General features: G+C 37.7%; 1 pseudogene; it reads left to right on the forward strand.

The window, feature by feature from the left end:
* Positions 1-279: 279 nt before the first annotated feature.
* LOC114026184 overlaps positions 280-11,599 on the forward strand; it is a 14,213-nt pseudogene continuing 2,893 nt past the window's right edge.

Raw genomic sequence — 11,599 nt, forward strand, 5'->3', positions numbered from 1 at the left:
TTTGCAACCTAGAAGGGCAAACATGAACATAATATACATCCCTGTCTGATGCTTGCAAAGACTGGATGTTAAAAGCCTAAGAATTTAGTGGCAAAACTATGAGAAGATAAAAGGTACACCCCACACCAGTGCCCTACAGTAGAATAATTGAAGCTTTGTAGATAGATTTTTATTTTCAATCTTTCTCTGGGTCTTTGAGAGTCTATGAGTCAACATAGGGATGAAGGTAGCTAACAGTCATTGGGCAAGGAAAGAAGGCAGGACTGAAATACTCCAACGATGGCGGTCACAGGTGAGTGAATGCATGAGTCCAGGATCTGAAAACTAGGAAGCCAGAGGGTGGGGTGTGCAAATATTAGTGTCATGCTGAAAGTTGTCAAGAAGTTGGGGTTCTGTGGGGGAGGGAGGTGAAAGTGACCACAGTGTCACAGTAATGTGGAGTTCTCTCCCAGTGGCACAGTGGAAAAACTGCTGGATTAGGAGCAAAGGCCTTGGGTTTAAATCCTAGCTCTGACACTTATTAGTTGTGTGACTTTAGACAGGTCACTTCTGCTTCCTCACCTATAAAATGAGGGAACTAGACCAGATGACTCCTGAAGATACCTCTATCTCTAAATCTGAGATCCTTGACCATTCTCCTACCATTCAGGGAACAAATTAGTGACATTATTTACAACAGAGTACTGAAGGTGATCAAGGAGTAGGAAGGCTATTGGCATATGGATAGCTTTGGTAATGGGAAGAGACCAGTCTTGGTGATGAGTGCTAGGTCAGAGTCAAAGAATCAAGTGCTAGCAAAAATACAATAGAGGCTGGGAGACACAAGTTAGTCTTTCTACTTGTGTTATTATTATAAGGATTAGGGAGTGGTATTCAAAGATGTACATTTCAGTTGAGTTTAAAGGCCCATGATGCTCTAACACAAACGCACAAGGGCCATCAGCATTGGAGGAGCAAGAAATGATGGGATTTTGGTGTCATGTGCTCCATTTTGGCATTATTTATCTGGATTGAACCAGCTGCTTTTGCTTCTTGGACCTTCCCTTTTGCCCACACTTTGAGAAGAGTGCCCTGGGGTACATTCCTAATAGGATTTAGCATTAGAATAAGTAAGACAGAAAAAAAGGAGGACCTTGGGTCAAAAGAGGAATCCTTCACAAGGTTGGCCCCAAGTCCAAGTACAGTAATGAAGGAGAGACAGAGACGCAAACAGAGAGAGAGAGAGAGAGAGAAAGAGAGGAGTCAAGGGATGGGCAACAGTGAATACAAGTATGAACTGCAATCAGAGAAACGTGACCAGTGGAGCCCTTGCTTCTCTATTTTTTGATAGTTCTCCTAAGCAGCAATCTATCACTGGTTTGGGCCTTGTAAATAGTATCAGGCATTTGGAAACTCCTGGCTCAAGATAAGCAGCCTCTAATGGTGATAATAATACTCAGTTTTATTCTGAGGAAAGTGCTTATAAATCTTAAAGTGTTCTGTAGTGCAAATTATGATTGTAGCTATTGTTTATCTAGTCATAAAAACTGTTTGAAATTTCGAATGGGCACAGATTTGGTACTTCTGAGGTCTGCATGGCATCAATGACACTTCAAAGTTTTGGAAAACAAGAAGCGTAAAGCTCACTAGGCTAGGAAAAAGCCTCAACAAAACACAATTCACATTGTTGTTGATTTCTGAGACAAGACTAGAAAAAGGCTGTGGGGGAGCTGGTTCTCTGCTTCCATTGAGTTGAGCTGAATGTGCCATGGTTAATTGGTCCATTGATTCTGAAATGAGAGTTGTCATTTTGCTTTCTGCATCTTTCCGATCCACAGTTAAAATTTTTTCTCCTAATCTCTCATTCATTCTATAAATTCATTCTATAAATCACTATAGAAACATTACTTCAAAAGGACTTGAGCTAAAACTCTGCCAAATGAATTCTCCCCAGCTTCTCTAATTGAGTACAAGGCCTGGGTTTCATAATGGGCTCTCTTCTCCAGTGGTGCAAATTCTCTAAGGCCACCAAATGACTTTAATTTCCCCTGCTCTCAGCCTTGTTTTAAGCCATGCCCCCTTTGCTGCCCACTGTACAAAGATAGGTGTATGGGCCAATCCTCATTTTGCTATAATGATAGGTAATGTGAATATTTTTTATCTTAGAAATCCTCACAAAAGCCCACTCTAACCCACTTCTACCTCCTACCTTGGAAAAAATGTGGAGTTCAGTGAAATATCAAATATCTACACGTATTAGAGGCAGTGTAGTTCAATAGAAAGAGTGCTGATTTTGGAATCAAGGAATCTCAGATTGAACCCCAGCTCTGATGCTTTATAACTATGTTACTCTGAGCAAATCATTTAAATCCTTCAGTTTGTTTAGTATCTTCACTGTAACATGAGAGGGTTAGATTAGATGATGTCTGTCTTCTAGCTTTATATCTATGTGTCTAAGACAATAGCTCTGATGGGAAACAGAAAGATCCCAAGCAATGATGGAAATTTGAAAGGTTTCTTGTCCCAGAGTGATAATACTGACATTAGAACTTAAATTTTTAAAATAAATTATCTTAAAGTTAGAAAATAAAAAAAACTGATAAGAAAACTCCTTTAGAATATAAGCTGCTTAGAGGACTTTCCTGCAATAGCCATAAACACAGAAGGCATAATAAAGATTAGTCAAAGATAATGTATAAGGACCAAAAAACAGGCTGAGGGAGCTGGGTCATGGACTATACATGAGATGGAGCCAAGTGTGGGATGACTAGAAAGTTAGGAAAGCACCAGATTGTGAAGGGTTTTAAATGCCAAACAGAGGACTTTATATTTTATCTCAGAGGAAATAGAGAGCCATTGGAGCTTATTGAATGCAAGACTTGAAATGGTCAGGCCTATAGTTAGCAACTGAGTGAAAGGTGGACTGAAGTGGGGAGAGATTTGAAGCAGGGAGACCCATTAAAAGGAAGGCTGTACTAATAGAGTGCAGATGAGAAGAGATAAGGACTTCAATTAGAGTGATGACTGTGTGAAAGGAGAAATATTGAGAAGATATAAATGGCAAGATTGGTAATGGACAGGATATGTGAGGTGAGGGAGAATGAGCAGCCTAGGATGACTCCCAGCTTAGAAGCCTGGGATGACGGTGGTATCTACCAGTAATAGGGGAATTCAGAAGAGGGAAGGGTTAGGTGAAGGGGGATAGGATAAATGAGTTCTGTTTTGGACTTATTGACACAGAATGTTAGACCTGGTAAAAACCTTAGGACATCCAGTAGTCAATTACCATAGAATGCAGCATGTTAGAACTAGAAGGAATCTTAGAAATCATTCAGTCCAATCCTCCCTCTCAGTCCTACAGATGAGGAAACTGATGGCCAGTGAAAAGAAGTGACTTGTCATGATCACATAGCACACCAGTGGTAGAGCCAGTACCTGAACCCAGGTCTCCTGCATGCTGGGCTGTGTTCTTTCCACTCTTCTACACTGCCTCCGTTTAGTGAATTTCCTTGGATCTCATAAAGTGTTACTGCTTCGTATATTCAGCAGCTGTGCTTTGCATCATCATAACTATTTTACTCCATAGCCTGAAGATTAATTACCTCTCTAAGATTAATGTAGTTATATCTCTTTTACAATTTCAGAAGTTGTTTTCAAATGATTTCCTTATTTTCTGTTTACTTTGGAGAGAATGCATATTTGTTAGATTCTTCTCATCATAAAACAAATCCTTTAGAATCATTTCATTTTGCCCTTCCTCTTTCTCCCCTTAAAGTCAGAAAGAACCTTAATCTTTGATTAAGTCTCAGCAGATCACGATGAACTTTTAACAATAACAGTGGGTCTATAGGAATCCATGTACTTGGTGGTCACACTTTTATTTGAAAGAAATTATTAGGCATGTTAGAGAATTTAAAGGTATTCATTTCCATTAAACAATTAAAACTTTACACCTTTGAAAAGTTTGCAAATACTACAAGTAGGAAACTAATCCTATCTATAAGCCCATGAAATAGTACAGAAAATTCACATGCAGAATTTTTTTTTAAATGAGGAATTGTACAAAGTTGGAGTCATTGACTGTTAGAGCTAGAAGGGAACTTAAGGAATTTAAGCAGAATTTTTTAAAAAACCTCAAAGGACCCAATCTGCATCAATTAATGCAGAGCATTTGCCTATATCACAGTAGTATGAAAAATTTTATTTTAAAGAAAAATTATAGCATCTGCTGATAATTATTTTCATTTCAAAAATGCATTTTAAAGTGCATTTAAATTTGCACATATAGGAGAAGTTATAGTAAAATTAAAGTAATATTATTATAAAAATCCTTGCATAAATTGGTATAATTGATTCACCTGGTCCTTCTATTAAAATCATAGAATAGAATACTAGAATAAATCAGTATTTATATAGTACTTTAAGGTTTACAGAGTGCTTCATGTATATTATTTCATCTGATTCTCACAATCTAATGAAGGAGTTACTAATATGATTGTTCCCTTTTTATAGATGAGGAAATTTACAGAAGGTAAAGGAAATTCTTTACCCGTGGTCATATGACTAATAAAGATCAAGAACGGGATTTGAACCCAGTTATCTGGGCTCAAGTCAAACATTCATTCTAGCTCATTATGATAGCAGACCTATAACAATTTAAGGTTTACAAGGTACTATGAACAAATCATCTTACTGAGTACCTATTTTTATCCCCATCTTAGAGATGAAGAGCCTGAGGTTCAAGAGAGGTTAAAAACCTTTACTTTAAACTCAACCTCTAGGTTAACCTTGAGTTTAACTACTCTGAACCTCAGTCACATAGATAGTAAATATCTGAGATGCAATTCAAACCCAGGTCTTTCTATTTCAAGGTCAGCACTCTGCCCACTAAATTGTGTTGCCTCTTCATAACTCTAATAGTAGAACTGAAATTCTAGAGATATCTAGTTTAAAGTTACAGTGGATAAAGCCTTGGATGTTGGAATGCATACAAGAGTATTCATGCATGGACAGATAAATAAATGAATGAAAAGCATGAAAAGTGCTAACTGTGAGCCAAGCACTGTGCTAAACTCACTGCACTAAGCTCTGGGTTATACAAGCTCTCAAAGAGCTTTCATTGTGGGAGACCACTCAAATAGAAAAGTGATAGCCAGAGGTATTTTGGTCTCAGTAGTCACATAAATGGTGCATGGAGTCGTAAAGGAGTTGACTGACGTGTCTTTTCTACATGCAATGATATTATTTGTTGCAGTTATGAATCAATGAGTGGGAAAGGTGTGGTTTGGACTCAAATCTCTGAAAGAAATAGGTCATGTTACAACAGGGGATTGGATTGGGGGAGTCAAAAGACCTAGATTCAAATCCATCATCCGCTGTAATTTATTTGATACTGGGAAAATCATGTAACTTAACTAGTCTTCAATTTCTTTCTTCATCCATAAAATGAGGTTCATCATAGAATCACAGATTTAGAACTAGAAAGACCCATCAAATCTTTCCTCCTTTCATTTTACAGATGAGGAAACTGAGACCCCGAGAGATTAAGTAACTTGCCCAAGAACAATAAATACATGATATATAGAATTTGAACTCAGATCTTCCTGATTCCAACACTCTGCCTGATAAGTTAACACAAATTGATTTCAATGGGCCCTTCTAGTTTTAGTCTACGATCCTGTAGAAGAGAACTAGGCTTGTCTAATTTTGTGTGTGTATATGTATGTGTACATGTTTTTCTAGAGAGAATAACATCACTGCAAAGGCTTATGAGTAGACTAGGTATTACTAACATAAAGAAATTATGAGGAGATGTGTTCCCATGAGAAAGAATGTTGTCTCTAGGCAGGACAGCTGCTCAGCTGACAGTGCTAATTCCCAAAATGATCCAATCACAACTTGGTCACTGTGCCTGGTAAACTATACCTCCATTAATCCCCCTCTCCCAACTTTGTACTTCCACCCACCCACTATTTATCTTTTAACTCTGTACCATTTCTAAATTATCCATTCTCTTCTCCACCCAGTTTTAAGACCATAAATAATTCAGCTAACTCCAATGGGTTGGAGATCATTAGATTGTGAACTCTTTGAGTATGGCGGGGGATATCTTTTGCCTTTCTTTATATGACCAGCACTAAGCAAAGTGTCTGACACATAGAAGGCACTTAATAAATGTTTGTTGCCTGACTGAGAATGTGGCTATGAGACCAGTTTGAATGTCCATGGTTCAGTTCTCCCTTTTTATGTGCAAGTAAAAAAAAAATGCCTCAGCAAAACAAAAGAAAAAAAAATAGAACACTAAATTAATTATTTGACAAAACTATGAAATTGAGACCCAAAGAAATCAAATGATTTGCCCAAACTGGGTAATGGTACAGCCCATACTTGAACCCAAATTCTTTGTCTGTGAATACATTAACTATAGCATGTTAATTCTATGTTAATATAATATAGTTAACATATTAACTGTAACACATAAACAATTTGAAACTGTCACCTCTAAATCCCCATTCATTCCCTACTACAGCAGTATTTTCAGCATATAATACATGCTTAATTAATGCAAACTAATTGATAGCAGGGAACAAAGTAGCATTGGCCCTGTTTGTGCCCTTCTAGAAAAAAAAAAAACTCTCCCTTTTATAACCTTGGAAGGTAGTGGTGGGGCATTAGGAGCCCAAGAAGGGTAGAGGACCCTAGTATTGCAAAATATTAGAGATGGGAAGGGCCTTACAGGCCATCCCTAAATATCCATTTCTCTTTCAAACTTCACTATTTCTAAGGAGGGCGCCACCCTTCCAGTCACCTTATGATTATATCAGTCATCCTTGATTCTTGCCTCTCCCTCGCTCCACACTCCATTCCCAATAATTTGTCAAGACTTATTGAATCTACGTCCACATCTCTCACATCCATACTCTTTTCTCCACTCATCTGGCAGTCACTGACTCTCATTACCTCTTATCTGTACTATGATGATGATGTTCAGTCATTTTTTAGTCATATCGAACTCTTTATGACCCCATTTGGGGTTTTCTTGGCAAAGATATTGGGGTGATTTACCATTTCCTTCCCCAATTCATTTTACAGATGAGGAACTGAAGCAAACAGACTAGTGGCTTGCCCAGGATCACACAGCTAGTAAGTGTCTGAGGTTAGAATTGAACTCAGGAAGATGAGTCTTCCTGACTGTAGGCTCCATGCTCATCCACTGCCCTAATCTGTACCACGTAGCATTGGAATAACCTCCTAATGGAATTCTCTGCTTACCTACTTCTCCTTCCATTCCATTCCATTGTCCATTCTACCGTTAAGTTGCTATTCCTGAAACAGACATATGACTGTATCACTCACTGACTTTCTTCAGTGTGTCCCTGTTTCCTTTAAGACAAAATATCTTTCTTTAGCATTTAAAGCTTTCCAAAAGATGGCTCCTACCCACCTTGTCAGTCTTTATGTTTTCATTTTACTCCCCTTTACAAACTCACCATTCCTCTCAAAATGGCCCACAAGTAGCTCCCTGTGTATGATGGCCCGTCTCTCTGTGAGCCTCCATGTCCTAGCACAGCTGGTCCCCCAAGTCTGCAATGCACTTCCACCCCCGACTCCATCTCTTGGAATCCCTAGCTTGCTTCAAAGAACAGTTAAAGTGCCATATCCAATGTGAGACCTCTCCTAATCTTCCCCTCCCCCAGTTTTAGTGTGCTATTGTTTAGAAATGATTTTGTTTATTTTGTACACAATTTTTTATTTGCTTTTGTGTGTATGTGTTGTGTCCCTGAAATAGAATGAAAGCTTTTTGAGGGCAGGGGATGTTTTATTTCAATAGTGTCTCTAGTGGTATCTGGCATATAGTAGTCACTTAATAAATATGTCTCTTGAATTGATGACCTTGCATGACTTTATTTTACTTAGGCAGATTGGCTTGACCAAAAACACCTGGCTGGTTAAGTCAGAGAAGAAAAGAGAACCCAGATCTCTTGACTCCAAGTCCTTGGATATTTATATTGGATTATTTTTAAGGACCTATTTCACCACAGGAGTTATCAGGAAAGTTCAGGTTACAATTCTGCTGTTCTTGGCTGGTTGGATAAAGTTAGAAAATGACCTTGTATTTCCTGAATAGCTTTTCTTCTCCTTCTTATCTGGTCTCAAGGGTAACTCTCCTTTAGCCATCCCAGAAAGTTAGCAGATAAGGGATTTCAAACCTCAATCAGTTCTTTCTACCAGCAATCTCACATGTAGGAGGCCCAGCAGAGTTTGACATTTCCTCCTCAAATAAAGATTTTCCTGCCCGGGACTGGTTGTCTGCACATTTCTGTTCTGAGGAACTTTTAGATCAGGTTTTTAGACCTTAGAAAGATGGTGCATTAAGAATTTGCACAATTTGATGATTGATTCTTAAGCTGAATCTAGTTTCTGATTCTTTGTATAGCAATTCTTAAACTTTTGGTTACAGATCTCCTTTACACTTATAAAAATTATTGAGGACTCCAAAGAACTTTTGTTTATGTGAGTTGTATCCATCACTATTTATATTAGAAATTAAAACCAGTAATTTTAAAATGTTTATTAATTCATTTAAAATAATAATAAACCCATCACATATTAATATAAATAACATTTTCATGAAAAAGAATTATATTTTATAAAACAGAAAATTAATGAGAAGAGTGACATTGTTTTATATGGTTTTGCAAATCTCTTTAATATTTGGCTAAATTCTTAATAATTAGCTAGATTCTCATGCCTGCTTCTACATAGAATCTGTTGCAATATGTTGCTTTGACTAAAATGTATCTGGCCCCATACAGATATGTAGATGGGAAAGGGAGGAATACTTTTGTTAGACAAATAGAATCTTAGTATTATTATGAAAATAGGTTTGGCCTCACAGACCCCTTAAAAGGGTCTTGGGAACATTTTGAAAACCACTGCCTTAGGAAGAGGCAGAATATCAGATATCATCCCTCTTATGTTTGTTTAGTCTTGTTACATCTTTGAGTCTTCTGTCCACCAACCTCCCAATCCCACCAACACATAAATACACTAACATACCATTTCCTTCTGGCATGAAGGCAGTGAGGCACTTCATCAATTAAAGGTTCAGTATCCTTCTGCAGATCTACTACTGTGAATTTAAAATCAGGTTGATAAATCTGCAGAAGAGACAAATACAATCACGGATCAAAATGGTGGTAGCTGTTGAAGGAGAATGTGAGAATGTCTTAAGGAAATGAAGAAAATCAATAGACAGGAAGATATCATAAGACCAGATATTTTCCCACCAATTAAAAATAAACAAGGCGCATAAGGATCATTCATGTTATCCCTGAAGCTTAGACTCTCTAAGGAGAGAGGCTAAGGGCACAGTCCAATGATCATTATGCATTTCAAACCACTCACTTAGAAGGATACCAGAGAAACTGGACCTAAGAGAAGGCTTGTCATCCAAAGAATATTTCCAAAACAGATGGAATGCAACCTGTTCCTTATGGTTCTGGCAGCTCCTCCTGCATCCTTTCTGTCAGTTTTCCTTCTTTATCCCCTAACCTAAATGGTAATACTTTAGTACTTATCCCCTTCTTTTCTCCCTCTACTCTATTCTCCGCTATGGAGATCTAACCTCCTCTCTTGTCCTTACCTATACATAAGATCCTCAAACCTAAATCTCTAACCCTGGCATCTTGCTTGATTATTAGTTCTATTTCTTCATTTACCTGCTATCTATTTCAACCTAAGTGTCTTTACAGCACATTAAATTTAATATTTCTATACACAACTCTTAGAGTTTGGTATAATGGAAACATAATTGAAGTGAAATGAAGTCAGGAAGACAGGTTCAAACCCTGCCTCAGACACTAGCTATGTGATATAGGCAAGTCATTTAATAACTCTGAGCCTCAGTTTCCCCATTAGCAAAATGAGGATAATAAAACCTGTAACACTTGCCTTACAGGGAGGATCAAAGGCAATCTTAGGTGTTAACTTTCTAAATTTGAAATTATATAAATTCTAGCTATTATTCCTCCCCTTCCCAAAACAACCCTTTCTCATGACCATTTCAATCAATAATAGAACCATTCTCTATACCATGAGGCTGATAATCATAAAACATCTTGAATTCCTCCCTCTTCCTCTGTTTCTTATACCCAATCAGTCACCAAGTCCCAAAAAGTCTTCCTTTATAAAACCACCTGCTTCTCTTTCCTTCCATTCCCTGAGTCCCTATCACCTCTCACATGGACTATTATAATAGAGTCCTAATAAGTTTTCTTTCTTCTATCCTTTTCCCCTTTCAAACCATTTTGCACACTATGACCAGATATGTGTCTGCCTAAAACAATGCCTTTAGGGAGTCATTTTGCTGATCAGGAACTTTCTGGGAGTCCCTACTGCCTACAGGATAAGAATCCATCTTCTTACCTGGGTAATCTGGCACTATACTATATTTCCAATCTCATCTTCTACCTTTTCCACTGTTAACAAACGTGAACCATTCACTCTAGTTAGCCTGGCACATTTATTTTCTTTTAAACACAATTTTCTCCTATTCAAACTTTGCTCTGGCCAGAACAATAGTGGACCTCAATGATTCAACTTGACTAGATTGAGGAGGTAAATTTTTGTTGTTAATAGGGAAGTATCCTCTTGATTCAAAACTTATTTGTCCCTTGGTGGGGAGAAGAGGATACCCACTGGTTCTCATAGGTAGAAATGCATCAGCCTATGGTCACTTTTAATTCTCAAGAGTATAGAAGAGGCTTAGATCCTAGCAAGAGGGGATCAGAACTGACAAGACTAGACAGAAGTAGTAGAAAGGTCTTAAAGACAAAGAAGTTCTGAGAAGTCTTGATCTTTGCATTTCTTTTTTAAATTTACTATATATTTTAAAGTAAAATAGTAAATGTTTTTAAAAGAGAATATTTACTATTTAATTTACTTTTTTTAATGGGCAGGAAGGTGGCACAGTGGATAAAGTGCTGGGCCTAAATTCTTTCTGAATTCAAATCTGGCCTCAGACACATACAAGCTGTGTGATCCTGGACAAGTCACTTAACCCTATTTGCCTTCATTTCCTCATCTGCAAAATGAGCTGCAGAAGGAAAGAGCAAATCACTGTAGTATCTTTGCCAAGAAAATCTCAAATGGGGTCATGGAGAGTCAGACATGACTGAAAAATGACTGAGTAACAACAAATTTATTTTTAACATTCTTTTTTTAAATTTTTTAATTTTTTTAAATGAGGCAATTGGGGTTAAGTGACTTGCCCACAGTCATGCAGCTAGGAAGTATTATGTGTCTGAGGTCAGATTTGAACTCAGGTCCTTCTGACTCCACAGCAGGTGTTCTATCCACTGCACCACCTAGCTGCTGCCTTTTTTTTTTTAATTTTGAGTTCTAAATTCTATCCCTTCTTGCAGTCTCTCCCCACTTCTCTCTTCCTAGTGAACATAGAACCAGATAGGTGTGCCCCTCTCTTTCCTTGTTGGACAAAATGGCATTGTTCTTCAACTTTCCTCTTGGCATCTTCTTTTTGATGGGCAAAAGCTTACTCTTGACCTTTTCTACTGTTCTCTAATGGGTAGATGGAAGGTCTCTCAAGGTCTAGGACAAG

This window comes from Vombatus ursinus, unplaced genomic scaffold, assembly GCF_900497805.2.
Source record: "Vombatus ursinus unplaced genomic scaffold, bare-nosed wombat genome assembly UNPS02014833.1, whole genome shotgun sequence".
NCBI classification, from domain to species: Eukaryota; Metazoa; Chordata; class Mammalia; order Diprotodontia; family Vombatidae; genus Vombatus; species Vombatus ursinus.